The sequence below is a fragment of the Tamandua tetradactyla genome, chromosome 1 (genome assembly GCF_023851605.1).
Source record: "Tamandua tetradactyla isolate mTamTet1 chromosome 1, mTamTet1.pri, whole genome shotgun sequence".
NCBI classification, from domain to species: Eukaryota; Metazoa; Chordata; class Mammalia; order Pilosa; family Myrmecophagidae; genus Tamandua; species Tamandua tetradactyla.
In genome coordinates this window covers 129,022,417-129,042,178 of record NC_135327.1, presented here as the reverse complement: position 1 = coordinate 129,042,178, position 19,762 = coordinate 129,022,417, and the positions used below count along the sequence as shown (strand labels likewise).

The 19,762-nt window shown below is 37.8% G+C and overlaps 1 protein-coding gene and 1 non-coding gene across 4 annotated transcripts in view; both read right to left on the bottom strand.

Annotated features, from left to right (window-relative positions):
- The window catches only part of SLC25A40 (solute carrier family 25 member 40), a 76,823-nt gene that overhangs the window by 54,956 nt on the left and 2,105 nt on the right, over nt 1-19,762 (bottom strand). The window lies entirely within an intron of this gene.
- LOC143652571 (U6 spliceosomal RNA) lies at nt 4,231-4,338 on the bottom strand. The gene has a single exon (XR_013160762.1). It is a non-coding gene; the product is annotated as a U6 spliceosomal RNA (small nuclear RNA).

The window sequence follows — 19,762 nt, the reverse complement described above, 5'->3', positions numbered from 1 at the left end:
ATACCATTGCTAGGTATCTACTCAAAGGACTTAAGGACAAAGACACAAACGGACATTTGCACACCAATGTTTATAGCAGCGTTATTTACAATTGCAAAGAGATGGAAACAGCCAAAATCTCCATCAACAGAAGAGTGGCTAAACAAACTGTGGTATATACATACGATGGAATATTATGCAGCTTTAAGACAAGATAAACTTATGAACCATGTAATAACATGGATGGACCTAGAGAATATTATGCTGAGTGAATCCAGCCAAAAACTAAAGGACAAATACTGTATGGTCCCACTGATGTGACGGACATTCGAGAATAAACTTGAAATATGTCATTGGTAACAGAGTTCAGCAGGAGTTAGAAACAGGGTAATACAATGGGAGGTTGAAGCTGAAGGGATACAGACTGTGCAACAGGACTGGATGCAAAAACTCAAAAATGGACAGCACAATAATACCTAATTGTAAAGTAATCATGTTAAAATACTGAATGAAGCTGCATCTGAGCTATAGGGTTTTTTTTGTTTTTGTTTGCTTGTTGGTTTGTTTGTTGTTGTTGTTTTTTACTATTATTACTACTTTTATTTCTTTTCTTTATATTAACATTTTATATCTTTTTCTGTTGCGTTGCTAGTTCCTCTAAACCGATGCAAATGTACTAGGAAACAATGATCATGCAGCTATGTGATGATGTTAAGAATTACTGAGTGCATATGTAGAATGGTATCATTTCTAAATGTTGTGTTAATTTCTTTTTTTTTTTCTTTCCGTTAATAAAAAAATAAAAAAAATAAAAAATAAAAAAAAATGGTGTCAGGACATCTAGGAATATGGCAAATGAGGAACAACTAGAAAAAAGGCAGAAAACAACTTGGACAGCAGTTCCAGGGTTCAGGTGACCTGACACAGACCTCTGAATTATATAAGGAAGATCTGAATGCAAAAGCCAAAAAACCATGACTAGAAGTTGGGTGAATGTACTCAATCACGACCACCCCTGGGTCCACCACTGCATCCAAGCCAAACGGGGCAGCTGAGGAGTGGCACACTCCCACTTTTGCTGCTGACATGGGAGGGGATCTCAACCCTCTCATTCCCACACAGCCTGGAGTTCCTGTGTGGGAACCAAGAGACAACAGACTATTTTATCCAAACACAGATGCCTTTCTGTGGTGCCCAGTGCCTATTCCCCATCTATGAGACAGGCCTCAGAGGGTGCTGGGATTTGGGAAAGACTTAGGGAGCCCTCCCCTTGGGAGCAAAGGGTGATGCAGAGCAGTTTCAGTCTGACAGTTGGCCAGTGAGAGAGACACTCTAGGTTTCACTGCCTCTATCTTTTCTCCACAGTGGCCCAAAGCACTCATTGTGTGAAAGACTGAAGAGACAGGGTGAGGGAAGGAAATGCATTGTAATGCCAGTCACCCTTCTACCACCCTGACGCCATGGGTCAACACCTGCCTGGGTCCTGCTGGCTGGCAAAAAAGCAGTGCACATTTGGGCCAGCAGCACTGGTAAAGTTGAACCTCTCAGTCCCGCAACCCAACGCCATTCCACAGTAGGAGCCTGAGTATCACCAGACCCACTGTGCTTATAAGCAGGGTCTCAGCCAAGATGCACAGTGCCCACCCCAAACTACAGAGCCAGTGGCTTCCAGCATCCAGAGACCCAACCTTGACTGGATTGTTGCCTGCTCAGGTTCCTGCCCAGTAGGCTGCTGCAATCGGGGGAATGGGGGGGGTGGGGGTGGAATGGGTTGTGGGGAAGATGTGACCCAAGAGTACTGCTTTAGTTTCCTTAAACTGCCAGAATGCTTTAATAAAGGGGATTTATTTAGTTATAAAGTTCAAAGGCCTTAAAAAGGTTGAAACTAAGGAATCCAGAGAAGGACACCTAGATTTCGAAGAAAGTGCCAGAAGGCACCCAAGTTTCCTCTGTCACATGGGAAAGCATGAGACTGGCATCTGCTGGTTCTTATTACAGTACTTCCTCTCTAAGCATCTATGGGTGCTGAATGAGCTACACCAGGGCAAAACACTGGTTTCATCTCTTAGATTAGCATCTCACGGAAAGGCACATGGCAACATCTTCTTGGCTCTGGTTCCTGTCTAGCTTCTGTTGGCTCTCTCAGCTCCTGGTGTCTCCTGGGGCTTCTGCATTTCCAAATGCCTGCATCTCAGTTGGTGATCAAGCAATTGTGCTTTCCCCAAAATGTCTCCCTTTTTAAAGGACTCCAGTTAACTAATTAAGACCCACTTTGAACGAGTGGAGTCACATCTCCACCTAATCAGAAGGACATACCCACAAATGGATGTATTGCATCTCCATTGAAATAATCTAATCAAAACTCCGCAACCACAATTGAGTGGATTACTCTCCACAAAAACAATCTAATCAAAGATTCCACCCTAAACAATATGTCTGGCCCCACAAGACTGCATCAGGATTGAAAGAAAATGGCTTTTCTGGGTTACACAACAGTTTCAAGCTACCATAAGCACCATCTCCTTAAGATTGGGAAAATGCAGTCCAGCAAGCTGCTTTTCTGCTCAGCCTCTAACAGGCTTCAGAAAAGAGATGCACCCCATGTGTGAAGCCCCAGCCCTGGTTTGGCCAGGAATTACTGACAAAGCAAGTACCAAAGGAGACCCTCAATGCAAACCCAAGCAACTACAAAATCTTAGATGAGTGAGGAAAATCACCTTCCAAAATACCCTTATCAAGATAATCAAATGCCAAGAAACAGCAAAAAAATCATAAAGCACACAAAAATGCAAAAAGATATGGCCAAGCCAAATGATCACATTAAAAAGCTGGAGAAGACACAATTTGAAACAAAGATGTTCAAACGAATCTCCTAAATAACTTAAATGAGATGACTAAAGAGATAAAGAGCTTTAAGAACACATCAGAAGAGCATAAAGAATTTGAAAGAATAGAAAAATAACATCTTACAGAAATGAAAGATACTATAGATCAAATTAAAAATACCCTATGTCATGGTTAGGGACAGGTGTCAACTTGGCCAAGTTGTGGTACCTGTTTATCTGATTGGGCAAGCGCTGGCCTGTCTGTTGCAATGAGGACATTTCATAGGATTAGGTCATGATCACGTCAGCTACATCCACAGCTGATTCCATTTGTAATCAGCCAAAGGGGAGTGTCTTCTGCAATTAGTGATGCTAAATCTAATCATGGGAAGCCTTTTAAGGAGGACTCAGAGGAGACAGGCCCCATTCCTGCTTTGGCTGGTGAGCCTCTCCTGTGGAGTTCATCCAGGCCATCCATCGGAGTCATCGGCTTCGCAGCCTGCCCTGTGGATTTTGGACTCTGCGTTCCTATGGTCACGTGAGAAACTTTTATAAATTTTATATTTGCAAGTGTTCCCTGTTGATTCTGTTTCTCTAGAGAACCCTAACTAATACACTCTAGAAATACAAAACAGCAGACTTGAAAAGGTAGCAAACCAAAGGGGAGAGCAGCTGAATTTGAATACACAAAAGAACAACTGGTGAAAATGATGGAAAAATTGCAATGGATCTCAGAGAAATGATTGACAACACAAAGTGCACAAATATAAGAATCACAAATGTCCCAAAAGAGAAGAATAAAGGACTAGGAAGATTATTTGAGGAGATAACTGGGGAAAACTTCCCAACTCTTATAAAAGTACATAAATATGCAAATCAAAGAAGCCCAAAGAACTCCAAATAAAATAAATCCAAACAGACCCACCCCAAGACACGTACCATCAGACTGTCAAATGCTGAGGAGGAGAAGTCCTGAAAGCAAGAGAAAAGAGATTCACTACACACAAGAGAAGCCACATAAAACTAAATGTCGACTACTCATCAGGCACTATGAAGGCAAGAGGGCAGTGGCTAAGATATAGCTAAGATTCTGACAGAGAAAAATTGCTAGCCAAGAATTCTTTATCCAGCAAAGATGTCCTCAAAAAATGAGGGAGAATTTAAAATTTTCACAGATAAACAAATATTGATTGAATTTGTTAACAAGGGATCAACCTGGCAAGAAAAACTAAAGGAAGTTCATTGGGTTACAAAGACAGAAGAGAGAGGTGTGGAGGAGGGCACAGTATCGAAGAGAATTAGTTAGGGAAAGTTAAAGGACAAAAAGACAGAGGAAAAAATAGATCTGACCAATAAAAACCAAAGGATAAGATGGTTGACTCAAGAACTATGTTTACAATAAGGATTTTTCTTTTTTTCCTTAAAAAAAAATATGGAACACTTCACAAATTTTGCGTGTCATCCTTGTGTAGGGGCCATGCTAATCCTCTCTGTATCATTCCAATTTTAGTGTATGTGCTGCCAAACTGAACACTACAATAACACTTTTGAATGTTAATGGAATAAATTCCCCAATCAAAAGAAACAGATTGGCAAAATGGATTTTAAAATATGACCCAAGTAGTATGCTGTCCACAGGAGACACATCTTAGACCCAAAGATACAACTACGTTGAAAGTGAAAGAATGGAAAAAGATATTCCATGCTATTACTAACCAAAAGAAAGCTGGGAAGCAATACTTCAGACAAAATAGACTTTAAATGAAAAGATGCCATAAGAGACAAGAACGGGCAATATATATTAATAAAAAGGGTAATTCAACAAGAGGAATTAACAATAAGAAATGTTTATGCACTCAATCAAGTACGTAAGGCAAACACTGGCAAAATTGAAGGGAGCAACAGATGTTTCTCCAATAACAGTGGGAGACTTCAACACAAAATTCTCTTTAATAGATAGAATAACCAGACAGAAACAATAAATGTGCTAGTGTGAAACAGTTATGTACCTCAGAAAAGCCATTTCTTTTTACTAATCCAATCTTGTGGGGTCAGACCTATTATTTAGGGTTAAACCTTTGAGTAGACTGTTTTCATGAAGTATAACCCACTCAACTGTGGGTGTGAACTTTTGATTAGATTACATCCATGGAAATGTGGCTCTGCCCATTCCAGATAGGTATGGATTAGTTTACTGGAGTCCTTTAAAAGAGAAAACAGCTTGGAGAAATCTCAGAGCAGACACTTGGAGAACAGCTGCTTCAAAGACAACAGAGGTGCTTGGAATGCTGACAGAGAAAGCAGATGCCTAGACATGGACATCTACAGATGCAGATCCCAGCAGATAACATCATGTGCCTTTGCATGAGATGCTAAGCAAACCAGAACCCAGAGTTGTGTCCTGGAAGAGCTAAGGAAGGCCAACAGACACTTAGAGAAGTCCACTGACATCATAAGCCAGAAGCAACAGAACTGGGAACAAAGACCAGCAGATGCCAGCCACGTGCCCTTTCATGTGACAAACAGTGGCCTTCCCTGATTCAAAGTATCTTTCTCTGGATGCCTTAGTTTGAACATTTTTATGGTCTTAGAACTGTAAACTAGTAACTTAATAAATTCTCATTTTAGCAGCTGTTTTGTTAAAGGTATATTGCATCTCCAGCAGCATTTAGCAAACTAATACAATAAGGAAACAGAGAACCAAAATACCATGGTAAATGAACTAGACTTAGCAGACATATATACATCACTGTACCCCAAAACATTATGATACACATTCTTCTCAAGTGCTCATAGAACATATTCCAAGATAGGTCATATGTTAGGGCACAAAACAGATTTAAATAATTTAAGAAAGACTGAAGTTATTCAAAGCACCTTCTCTGATCATAATGGAATGAATCTGGAAATTAATAACCATCAAAGAACTTGAACGTACATAAATATATGGAGGTTAAACAACACCCTCTTAAACGTGGATCAAAGGAAAAACTGCAAGAGAAATCAGTAGGTATCTGAAGACAAATGAAAACAAGAACACAACATATCAAAACCTATGGGATGCAGCGAGGGTGATTATTTTAGTTTACTAAAGCTGCCAGGATGCAACATACCAGAGATGGATTGGCTTTTAACAAGGTAATTTACTTAGTTAAAAATTTATAGTTCTTCAGAGGAAGGGTAGCTAGCTTTCATCTGAGGTTCTCACAGCAATATCTTGCTGGCCTCTCCTGACTTCAGGGATCCAATGGTCTTTCCTGGGGCAATTCCTTTCTGCATCTCTAAACATCTGGGCTGATCTGGGAGTACTGAGATGAAGTATGCTGAGCTGCTGAGCTCTCTTCTGACCTCTCTCTTTTAAGCCTCCAGCTAATTAAATTAAACCTCATTGTGGAAGACAAGGTCCTTAGCAACTGCAAATGTAATCAACCATTGATGAATTTTCCTTACTGATGACAGAAACAGAACAATGGGGCATCAACACCTGGCCAAGTTGACACCTGCTAACTACCACAGTGGTGGTCTAAATACTTACAGTAAAAAGGAAGAAAGAGTTAAAACCAGAGACCTAAATGACCAGAAAAAAAAAAACTAGAGAAAGAGCAGCAAAATATCTCTAAAGCAAGTAGGAAAAAAATAATGAAGATTAAAGCAGAAATAAATGAACTAGAGAACAAAAAAGCAATTGGGAAAACCAAACTTTGGTTCCTTGAGAAGATCAAAAAGACTAACAAACCCTTACCTAGACTGCAAGTCAAAAAGAGGGACAATGAAAGTAAATAAAAAGAGAGGGTGGGGGGCCTTACCTTGGACCTCAAACAAATAAAAAAAAAATCATAAGAGGATTCTATGAACAACTTCATGCCAATAAACTAGATAACTCAGATCAAATGGACAATTTCTTAGAAACACAAGAACAATCTACTGACTCGAGAAGAAAAAGATCTCAACAGACCAATGAAAAGTAAAGAGATTTAATCAGTCATTAAAAAGCTCCCTCAATGGAAAAGCCCAGGAGCAGATGGCTTCACTGGGGAATCTTACCAAACAGTCCAGGAAAAACTAACACCATTACTGCTCAAATGCTTCAAAAAAAATTCTTTTTTGAAGAAAAGGGAACACTACCTAGCTCATTCTATGAAGCTAACATCACTCTAACACCGAAACGTGAAAAAGATACCACAAGAAAAGAAACCTACTGGCCAATCTCCTTGATGAATATAGATGCAAAAATTTTCAACAAAATACTTGGAAATCAAATCAATGGCACATTAAAAGAATTATACACCATGTCCAAGTGGGGTATATTCCAGGCCTAGAAGACAATCAATGTAATACAACACATTAACAAATCAAAAGGGAAAAAAATCACAGGATCATCTCAATTGACACTAAAGGCATTTGTCAAAATTCAGCATCCTTTCTTGATAAAAACAGTTTAAAAGACAGGAATTAAAGAAAACTTCCTCAATATGATAAAGGGTATATATGAAAAACCCATAGTCCACATTGTACTCAACAAGAGACTGAAAGCCTTTCCCCTAAGATCAGGAATAAGACAAAGATGCCCATTATCAGAACTATTATTCAACATTCTGTTGGAAGTTCTAGCTAGAACAATTAGGCAAAAAAAGAAATAAAAGGCATCCAAATCAGAAAGGAAGCATATGACTCTCATTATTTGCCAACAGCATGATCCTATATTTGGGAAATCCTGACAAATCTATGACAAAGCTACTTGAGCTAATAAATAAATTCAGCAAAGTGGAGGGATATAAGATTAACACACGCAAACTTTAGTGACATCCAAATCAATAGACCATGCCCTTGATCATGAGGCTTAGTCTTGTGAAGCTTACGTAGGTAGTGGAGAAGCTTAGACTACCTATAGGTATACCTATAGGACCTCTTTTGTTGCTCAGATATGGCCTCAGTCTCTCTAAGCCCAACTCTAAAAGTGAAATCATTGCCCTCCTCCCTATGTGAGACACAACATCCAGGGGTGAAAGTCTCCTTGGCAACATGGGAGATGACTCCCAGGAATGAATCCAGACCTGGCACCATGGGATCAACAATTCCATCCTGACCAAAAGGGGGAAGAGAAGTATAATTAATAAATTATCAGTAGCAAAGAGAGTTCAAATAGAGTTGAGAGGCTGCTCTGGAGGTTGTTCTTATGCAAGCTTCAGTTAGACCTTGCTACCTATCATAACCTGCCAAATCCCAATCAGGACCATTCCAGCCAATCCAAAAGAACACCTAGAGCAATACAGAAGATTCCAAAGGGTTCCATGTACTAGAGTAACTTTCCAGAAACCTACAACCTCCAGATGGATCCCTGGTACAGATAAGTTCTGAAACCTAGCCCAGCCTCTAGAACATCAGATAGTTCCATCTCCCTACTCCATTTTAGTGATGGACCCTTCCCATATGAAAAATTTAAAATGGCCATAGCCCAAACACCGCAAAAGAGAAGAATGGAAAGATCAAACGTGATGGTGGAGTTATACAGTGAAGACAGGATTTAACAAATCAACACAAATCCTGAATCATTAAATTGATATCTCTTTTAGTCTCCAGTATTTTAGAACAGCTAGAAGTAAAAACCTCAAATTATGGAATTGTAATTCATGTCAAACTCTGAAATGTTCTACAACTAATTGTGGTGCTATGCTTTGAAATGTATCGCTTTTTTGTAAACACGTTGTTTTTCATAGAAAAAAGGACAAAATATTGATAAAAAAATATTTAACCCTTCTAGCCTCCTATATTCTGGAGCAGCTAGAAGGAGAACCATGAGAGAATCATATGGTAGCCCATGACAAACTCTGGGATCTGTCCTATAACTACTTGTTGAAGAGTGCTTTGAAAACTATTGCTTTTTTATTTCTTTGCTTTGTGTATATGTTATACTACAATAAAAAAAAAGTTAAAAATTAAAAAAAAAATTGACATCTCATTTAGTCTCCAGTATTTTAGATCAGCGAGAAGTAAAAACCTAAAATTTTGGAACTGTAACCCATGTCAAACTCTGAAATATGTTCCACAACTAATTGTGGTGCTGTGCTTTGAAATTTTTTAGTTTTTTGTATATATGTTATTTTTCACAAAAAAGAAGGAAAAAAGTCACTGGTGATGATGAAAAAATATTTAAACCTTCTAGCCTCCTATATTCTGGAGAAGCTAGATGGAAAAATCTAAGAGGATCATATGGTAGCCCATGACAAACTCCGGGATCTGTCTTGTAACTAGTTGTTGAATAATGCTTTGAAAACTATTGCTTTTCTATTTCTTTGCTTTGTATTTATGTTATACTAAACAATAAAATAATTAAGAATAAAGAACTAATGGGGGAACAAAGGTTAAAATCTATTGGGTAGATGGAAATACTAGAGGTCAATGAGAGGGAGAGGTAAGGAGCATGGTATGTATGAGTTTTTTCTTTTTATTTCTTTTTCTGGAGTGATGCAAATGTTCTAAAAATGAACATGGTGATAAATACACAGCTATGTGATGATATTGTGAGTCACTGATTGTACACCATGTATAGAATGTATGTTAAGAATGTAAGTTGCTTAACAATAAAAATATTTAAAAAAAAGAATGGCTGAAAGAAAAAATAAAAAATAAAACAGACTAACATACATATACCAGTAGTGTTTCTATTTATCAGTAATGAACTAACCAAGGAGGCAATTAAGAAAAATATTCCATTCACTGTAATAGCACCAAAAGATTTAAATATCTAGGAATAAACTTAACCAAGGATGTAAAGAAACTGTACACAGAAAATTATAAAACATTGCTAAAAGAAATCACAGACCTAATTAGGTAGAAAGACATTCTGTGTTCATGGACAGGAAGGCTAAATGTCATTAAGATGTCAATTCTATCCAAATTGATCTACAGATACAATGCAATATCAATCAAAATTCCCACAACTTACTCTGAAGCCTTGAAAAGGTTAGTTATTAAATTTATTTGGAAGGTAAAGGGGCCTTAAATAGTCTAAAACATCCTTTAAAAAAAAGGACAAAGTAGGAAGACCTACACTTCATGACTTTAAAGCTTATTATAAAGCCACAATGGTCAAAATAACATGGTATTGGCACAAAGACAAATTGATAAATGGAATCAAATCAAGAGTTCAGAAATAGACTCCCTGATCTGTGGTCAATTTAAATGGATACCCATATCCAAAGAAATGAAAGAAAACCCCACCTCACAACGTATATAAAAAGTAACTCAAAGTGGAACAAAGACCGAAATATAAGAGCCAGTACCATAAAACACCTAGAAAAAAATATAGGGAAACATTTTTAAGACCTAATGATAATAGTTTCTTAGACCTTATTCTAGTTTGCTAGCTGCCAGAATGCAATATACCAGAAATGTAATGGCTTTTAAAAAGGGGAATTTAATAAGGAGCAAGTTAACAGGTTTTAGGCCATGGAAATGCTCCAATTAAAACAAGTCTATAGAAATGTTCAATCTAAGGCATGCAGGGAAAGATACCTTGATTCAAGAAGGCCAACGAAGTTCAGGGTTTCTCTCTCAAGCAGAAAGGCACATGGCAAACACGGTCAGGGTTCCTCTCTCGACTAGAAGGGCACATGGTGAACATGGCATCATCTGCTAGCTTCCTCTCTAGCTCCCCAGGAGGTGTTTTCCTTCTTCATTTCCAAATGTCGCTGGCTGATAAACTCTCTGCTTCGTGGTTCTGCAGCATTCTCTGTCGTGGCTTTCTCATGGCTCTGTCATTCTTCTCTGCTCTCTCTGAATCTCCCACTTTCTTCAAAAAGTTTCCTCTTTTATAGGATTCCAGTAAACTAATCAAGTACCCACCTAGAATGGATGGCGACACGTCTCCACCTAATTCAGTTTAACAACTACTCTTGATTGAGTCTCATCTCCAGGGAGATAATCTAATTAAAGTTTCCAAAATACAGTACTGACTAGGGATTAGAAGAAATGAATGCCTTTACAAAATGGGATTAGGATTAAAATATGGCTTTTCTAGGGTACATACATCCTTTCAAACCAGCACAGACCTCATACCCACAAAGAACAAGCAATGAAAGAAAAAGTAAATAAGAGGCAACTCCTCAAGACTGAACACTTCTGGGATTCAAAGAATTGTGTCAAAAGGGTGAAAATAGGCAGACAACTCAATGGGAGGGAATATTTCATAACCACATATCTGATAAGGGTTTGATAGCCAGTATATATAAAAAATCCTACAAACCAACAACAAAAGGACAAACAATTCAATTACAAAATGGGCAAAAGATATGAGTAGACATTTTTCCAAGGAGGAAACACAAATTACTAAAAAGCAAATGTTCATCTTCATTAGCTATTAAGGAAATGCAAATCAAAACCACAATGAGACATTATCTCATCCCCACTAGAATGGCAGATATTAAACAAACAGGAAATTACAAATGTTGGAGAAGATGTGGAGAAATAGGAACACTTATTCATTGCTGGTGGAAACATAAAATGGTCCAGCTGCTCTGAAAGACAGTTTGGTGGTTCCTCAGAAAACAAAATATTGAGCTGCCCTATGACTGGGCAATTCCACTTCTTGTTATATACCCAGAAAACCTGAACAGACATTTGCACACCAATGTTCATAACAAAATTGCTCACAATTGCCACAAGATGGAAACTACCCAAGGTCCATCAACAGATGAGGGAACAAATAAAATGCGATATATACATATAATAGAATAGTATGCAGCAATGAGGAAGGAATGAAGTGCTGAAGCATGTGACAACATGGATTAACATTGAGGACATAATGCTGAGCGAAGTAAGCCATAAACAAAAAGTCAGATATTATATAATTTCACTAATATGAACTAACTAGAGGATGTAAACTTAGAGTCTTAAAACATAGAATATAGGGTACTGAGAGATAGAAGCTAGAGAAGGGGGAGCAGTTACCTCATAGGTACAGAATTTTAATGAGGTTGGCTTAAAATATTTGAGAATAAATAGAGGTGGGGGTAGCTCATTAACTGGGATTATAATAGTACTATATCGTAGGTGAATTTGTTTGAAAGGGGTTGTCTAGAGTTATGTATGTCACCAACTAAGACTACAAATATAAATAAGTTCTTGCATGAACTAGTACAAATGTACAACACCTGTACAAAGAGTTAATAATAGTGTAGCATCTGGGGGAAATTATACATTGCAAGTTATGGACTATAGTTAACAGTAATAGCAATATTCTTTCATCAAGTAACAGGTGTACCACAATAATACTAGGGGTCAATAATGGAGGGCATATGGGATATGGGTGTTTAGAGTTTTCTTTTTTTTGCATCTATATGACTTTTTCTTTGGAGCAATGAAAATGGTCTAAAATTGAGTGTGATGATGATTGCACAACTAAGCGATGATACTGTGAGACACTGTGTATGTTGGATGAAATATGTGGTATGTGAATTTATCTCAAAAACATCTGCAAATTCAAAAAGAATGGTGTTGGGAAAACTGTATATTCCCAACAAGCAAACAAGCAAAATAATAAAACTGGACCCTTACCTCATGCCATACAGAAAAAACTGACTCAAAATGGAAGAAATAAACATAAGAGTAACTACATTACCTTGGAGTTTTACAAAGGATTCCTAAATATGACACCACAAATACAAGCAGCAATAGAAGAAATGGTCGCCATCAAAACTGAAAAATTTCTGCATCAAAGGATACTTTCAAGAAAGTAAAAAGACATCTCTTCAGAATAGCAGAAAATATTTGCAAATCACATATCTGATAAGGGTCCAGAATATAAAGGGCTCTGACAACTAGACATCAAAAGGCCCAATTTATAAATGGGCAAAAGTCTTGAATAGACATTTTGTCAAAGAAGATACACAAACAGCCAACAAGCACATGAAAAAATGGTCACCATCATTAGTCATTAGGGAAATGCAAATCAAATGATTTGAAATAAACTAAAGCCACAATTGAAATACCACTTCATGCTCACTATGATAGCATTATAAAAATAGAGAATAATAAGCACTGGTGAAGTTATGGAACTCTTGTACACTTGTTGGAAGAAACGGAAAAATGGTATAGCCGCTGTGGAAAAGTCTGGTGGTTCCTCAAAAAGTTTAGCATAGCATTACCACACAACAGAGCAATTAACTCCAAGGTATATAACCAAGAGAACTGAAACAGATGTTCAAAGAAAATCTTTTACCTGAATGTTCATAACCTCACCCAAATAACCACCTGTGCCAGTTTGAAAGTATTATGTACCCAAAAACGCCATGTTTGAATCCTGATCCAATCTTGTGGGGTAACTGTTTCTTTTCATCCTGATTCAGTGCTGTAGGTTAGAAACTTTGATTAGATTATCTCCACAGAGATGTGACACACCCAATTATGGATGGGATCTTTGATTAAGTGGAGATGTGACTTCACTCATTCCAGGTGGATCTTGATTAGTTTACTGGAATCCTTAAAGCAAGAAATATTTTGGAGAGAGTCAGAAACCACAGAAGCGTCAGAACCGACAGAAACATCACAGCAGAGTTGACACAAATGCCCAACACATGGAGAACAGAGATAACAGATGTTTGAAGATGGCTGGAGCCCAGTAGATGTTGACATGAGATGTTAAGCAAGCCAGAACCTGGAGCAATCCAAGAGATGAAAGCCAGACCTGGAGAAGCAAAGTGAGGAACCCCTATAGGAACAGAGGCTGAAAACAACAAAGCCCAGGAGCAAGGGACCAGCAGATGCCAGCCATGTGACTATGCAGCTGACAGAGCTGTTTCTAACCCATCCGTCTTCCTTGAATTAAGGTACCTTTCCTTGAATGCCTTTCATAGGATATTAAAGGCTTAGAATTGTAAACCTGTAACTTATTAAATTGCCTTTTTTAAAAGCCATTCCAGTTCTGGTATATCATATTCCAGCAGGTTGCAACTAACACACCACCAATAGATGAATATATAAACAAAATATGGTATATGTGTACTGCCTTAGATTACTATGGCTGCCATAACAAACTGGGTGGAAACAACAGAAATTGACTGGACATAAGCCAGAAGGCAAATTAAGAGATTCCAAATCCCATCCCTCCATAGAAACAATGAAAAATAAGCAGAAACTAGCAGAACCAACTTTTTCAGAATTCTGGAAAACAGTCAAAGATGTACAGAAACCAAGAAAATACTGAATCAAGAAATAGGCAACTTAAAAGTAGGAGGAAAAAAACACATAGATGTCTATTCTACCACTCATGCCTATGAAAAAGATCCCATATATAATCAGCACACTTGAAACTCAGGTGGAGCTGCTTCTTTAATTGAGAAGATACATTACTGTACCAGGAGGATGATGTGTCTTGATTCCCCATGGAGACGACATAGAAGCTTGCAATTAAGACCCTCCCAAACCTCGCCTTATGCATCTCCTCTTAGGTTAATTTCTATACTTTTACTATAATAAAGTTCTAATCTTTTTTTTTAAGTGGTAGGAAAGCCTTGTAGAGCTTTTGCTCGTCCTTCCTCCACTGAGTCACTGTTCAGCACAGGACTAGCTTGTACTCCTAGTACAGATCCCTAGTCCCAGGTCTGAAGGGAACAGAAACAACCTTATTTTACAGATTGGGGTATATGTATGTCTGTTCTAATGTGGCTTGTGACAATCTGAAAAATTGACCCAAGATTTTCATCTCTGTTTCCCTGTTTTCAGAAGTCACTCTGGACTCAAAAGTGGTAGGCATGGCTACTAAAACACCATAAGAGAACAATTAAGCAGGACCAAACTGGAGCAAAAGATTATCTGACTGAGACATAAAATAGAGCACTTGCAGCCTGGAAGGAAAAGTGTGAATTTCCTGGGGAAGAGAGGGTATTCAGAGCATCTGTGTATCTAAAGAAATTTATGAGGCTATACTTGCCCAGACGTATGCTGAGAAAGACCTGAGAGGACAGCAAGCTTCACCACAGGCTATTCTTTAGGTTCAGTGCAAAGCTGGCTATGTGCTGAAGAACAGCTCCACCAGAGCTAACGTGTGAACACTGAGAGAGGTGCTTTCCTGTGTTTTTTTATTGTTGTTGTTATTGTTAGCTCTTGGCATTCAAGGAAATTTCTGTCATAACAGGCTAAAGGAACAGATGCTTTTGTGACTATATGCATCAAGGAATACAGTATTTACAAAATTGTTTGGAAATAGAATCACTAAACAAATGGGCTACTACAACCTTCAACAATAAGAGAAAAAAATGTAGCAAACCCAGGGAAAAAGGGAGAATTTGACCTTCCACAGTTAACACACTAAAATATTCAAACATGTAGATTTCAACAAAAACCACAAAGCATGCAAAGAAATAGAAAAAGATGGCCCATTCAAAAGAAAGAAATAAAGTGACAGAATCCATTCCATTTGTATTAGTATTGCAAAGACTAATCAAAGACTTTAAGTCAACTCTCTAACTATATTCAGTAAGCTAAAGAAAACATGGGGAAGAACTAAAAGAAATCAGGAAAAAAAAATACATGTACAAAAGGAGGAACTCTGAACAGAGGCAGAAATTTTTAAAAGGAACCAAACAAAACTTCTGCAGCTGAAAATCAAAATAACTGACATTAAAATTCACTAGAGTGTTATTGGGAATTGAATAATGTCTGTCACAAAAAGGTCTGAACTCTTTGCCCAGGGGCTGTGAACCCATTTGTAAACAGGACTTTTGAAAAAGTTATAAATTAAGGTGTGTCCAAACTGAATGAAGGTGGGTCTTAATCCAATATGGCCTAAGTCCTCGGAAAAGCAAAGGAAATTGGACAGGGAAAGCGAAAGCTACTTGAGAAGCAAAAAGCTGGAAATCAACAGAACCTGGGAAAAAGGAAAAGAAATTGCCACAGGGTGGAAGAGCCAAGGACCCAAGGTTCACTGGCAACTACTCCGGAATGTGAAAATCTCCAGGAAGAAAGGATTGTCTTGCCAATGCCTCAATTATGGACTTCCCCTAACCTCAAAAACATGACCAAATAAACTACCAATGTTTACTCCAACCCACTGTATGATGTTTGTTTTAGCAGCTAGGAAACTAAGACAAGTATTTTAACAGAAGACATGAACATCTGGAAGAAAGAATCAGTGACCCTGAAGACAGAACAAGTGCAAAAATTCAGGCTGAGGAGCAGAAAGGAAAAAGAATGTAGAAAAGTGAGCACAGGCTGAAAACATGCAGAACATCATCAAGCATACTGATGAAGGGCACTGTGGGAATCCCAAAAAGAGAAAAAAAAAAGGGTGAAAATATTTGAAGAAATAATGACTGAAAACTTTCCATATTTAGTGAAAGATATGAATATACACATAAAACAAAATAACTACAAGTAAGATAGATTCAAAGTACCCCACCAAGGCAGATTATAATTAAAATGCTGAATACCAAAGACAGAATATCACAAAGCAGCAAGAAAGAAGTGATCATCACATAGAAGATCCTCAATAAAATTACTAAATTCTTGAGGAAGCCATGGAAGTTAGATGGCAATGGATGAAATTTTTAAAGTGATTAAAAAAAAAAAAAAACTGTCAACCAAGAATTGTTTCAAAAATGGGGAAAAGAAGATTGAGATGCTCCAGAGCCAGGTATCCTACAGAAGCTCTGAAAAAAAGAATAGCAAGAACTGGCAGAAACATCTTTCTCAAAGCTTCAGCGAAACCTCCTTGTGGCACCTTTGTTGCCCACTCTCCCATTTCTACACCAGTTCAGTATTGAGCCTGCCTATCTTGCCAGTGTGGATCCTTGGTCCTGAAAACTTCCAAATTTAAAGAAAGACTTGAATTTATACATACAAAAAGCTCAATGAATATCAGAGAGTATGCACCCAAATACACACACCTAGACAAATAATATCCAAAGCATCAAATGACAAAGATAAGGAGAGAATCTTTTGATTAGATGGAGATGTGACTCCACCTATTAAAGGTGGGTCATGATGAGTTTACTAGATTCCTTTAAACATTTTGGAGAAACCTCAGATGCAGATGCTTGAGAACTGTTGCTTCAGAGCTGACAGACACAGATATTTGGAGATGCTAAGAGTGCCTCCAGAGAAAGCAAATGTCTAGACACGGGCATTTGCCAATGCAGAGCCCAGGAGACGTAGCCATGTGCCTTTCCACAAGATGCCAAACAAGACAAAACCCAGAGTTGTGTCCAATATACCAGAAATGGAACAGTGGAACAGTTTTTAACAAGGGAATTTATTAAGTTGCAAGTTCACAGTTTTAACACCACAAAAATGTCCAAACTAAGGCATCCAGAGAAAAATATCTTGACTCAAGAAAGGCCAATGGGCCCAGAACACTTCTGTCAACTGGGTAGGCATGTGGCTGGAGTCTGCAGGTGTCTTCGGTTTCTGGATTCAAATAGTTTCCCCAGGGGCATTTTATTTCTGCATCTCCAATTGTCTGGCTCTGAAGCAATTGTTCTCCAAGCATCTCTGTGTGGGCACTCCAAGTACCTAAGCTTACTCCAAAATGTTTCCCTTTTTAAAGGACTCCAATAAACTAATTAAGACCCACCTCAAATGGGCGTAGTCACATCTCCATCTAATCAAAAAGTCACACCCACAATTGAGTATATCACATTTCCACAGATGTAATCTAATCAAAAGCTTACTCCTACAACTGGGTGGGTCAATCTCCATGGAGCAACCCAATCAAAGGTTTCCACCCTAAACTCTAGGTCTGGCCCCAAAAGATTGGATCAAGATTAAAACATGGCTTTTCTGGGGTACATAATAGTTTTAAATATGTACCAACATGACAAATCTAAAACTATTATGTTATACAAAATTCAGACCCAAAAGGTATATTTTACAAGATTCTATTTTATATGAAGCTGAAATACAGGCAAAAGTAATCCATGATAATACAAATCAGAAGAGTGGTTGCCTTTGATGGGATAAGTAAGAGTGACCGGGAAGAGGAATGAAGTAAACTTCTGGGATGACAAAAACTTTCTATATCTTGATTGGGGTGACAGTTACATGGATGTACATATTTGCCAGAAATCATCAATCTGTATGCTTAAAGTGAATGCAGATGATCTCATGTGAATTATACCTCAATTATGAATATTGGAAATTTTTTTAAAAAGAAAGCATAACTATTGCATGCTGATACTTCTAAGTGTCTTATAGTAAAGCAATTTCATTGGATATGGGACATTGTAAGTGCTCGATAAATATGGAAGAAAAGACAGAAGGAGAGTAGGTAGGTAGACTGTTTTACAGTCATGATCAAATGTGTGCTCAATACTACCTTAAAGGAATTTATAATCTAGTTCAGGCCATAAGATATAGCCTCTGGACCAGTTTATTATCCTTAACAGCTCCTATACCTGCCATAGCAGCTTCTGTATTATGTTTTCTCAAGAGGATCTACTCCCAAATTCTGGCTCCTTTTGTTTTGCATATTCTCCATTTTGACCCTTCACTTAGGCTGTGTTAAGACTTCATATTCCGAATTGATTTTACCTGGTTTCCCAACTCAGTGTCACCTGAAATATGAACTTCTATGTCATAGGCACTACTCAGTCCTAACCATTCATATGCTTAGCCTACAAAACTAGGAACTCAACCTCAGAAAAAACCCAGGATGTCCAAATGACCAAAAGAGTAAATAACAATACATCTTGGAAGATAATATATCAGTAGTTGGCAAATGAATCCAACAGGAGCAGGAAATAAAGGAAAAATCTATGCTATGCTTGTAATGGATAAGGAAGAGGAACAATTGCCAGCTAGGTGGAGAGACTTAAGCAAAAAAAAAAAAAAAAAAAAGGACAACAGGAAAATAAGAATATTTCAGAAGAATAAGTAAATCAGTTTTTTGAGACTCTAGAACAAAATATATATATTTGGCTATGAGGTAGATAGATGGAAAAAGTAGACTGGGATTCATTTGATAACCACAATGGAAGACTGAGCAGCTATTATCTTCACTTACAGATGAAACTCTAGCATAGAAAGGGTAGTATTTATCAAAGGTCATCAAACTAGTAACCGACACAGTCATTACCGAAAGAAATTCCTTTCTCGTGATTCAGAGCCAAATGCACATTTAATTAGACCATGATTCTGCTCAATATTCTCCAATTTTGCTTAACAGGACTCTTAAACCAAATTTACTACAAATAACACTATTCCCATTCATTTATTTCTTCCTGAAGGCATATCCATCATCTGAAAGACTCTCTCTATATCACATTCCCAAGATGTATTTTAACATAAACCTTATTCTCTTACTAAGAGATTTAATAATTGATATGACAGGTAAGGAGGTTTCTATCCTTATTGGCCAAATTCTTTTTTCCTGTGACTACTAAAAGATTTGGATTTTGTTGGGGACTGAATTATTTCCCCCCACAAAAGGCAGTTCACGTCCCAACCCCTGGTTCCGTGCGTATGAACCCATCTGTAAATAGGATGTTCAAAGATGTTATTAGTTATTAGCACAAGCTGAATGAGGGTAAGCCTTCAACAATATAGCTGAAGTCCTTAAATAAAATGAAATATAAGGAAATGGGAGCAGTCAGAAGCCAGTAGTCATTGGAACCTAGGAGAGAAAAGAGAACATGCCTCCATGCTTTATATGCACTGCCAAGTAACGGAAAACCACAGAACCCCACGTATTGCTGGCCAGCCAGAAGATAACTGTGGGAGGAAGCAAGCCTTCTCAGTCTCTGAGACCATGTGCCAATAAATCCCTATTGTGAAGCCAACAAATTGCATGGTATTTGTTTTAGCAGCTTGGAAACTAAGTCACTTCTCAGCGATAGTTTTCAAAATTAACCTTGGGCTACAGGTTACAAAATTAACACTATGCAGCAAAGCAGACTTTCTCCTTATTCATATATCAATATTATCACCACAGTGCAGTCAAGGATATGTGTAAAGCATAGGATACA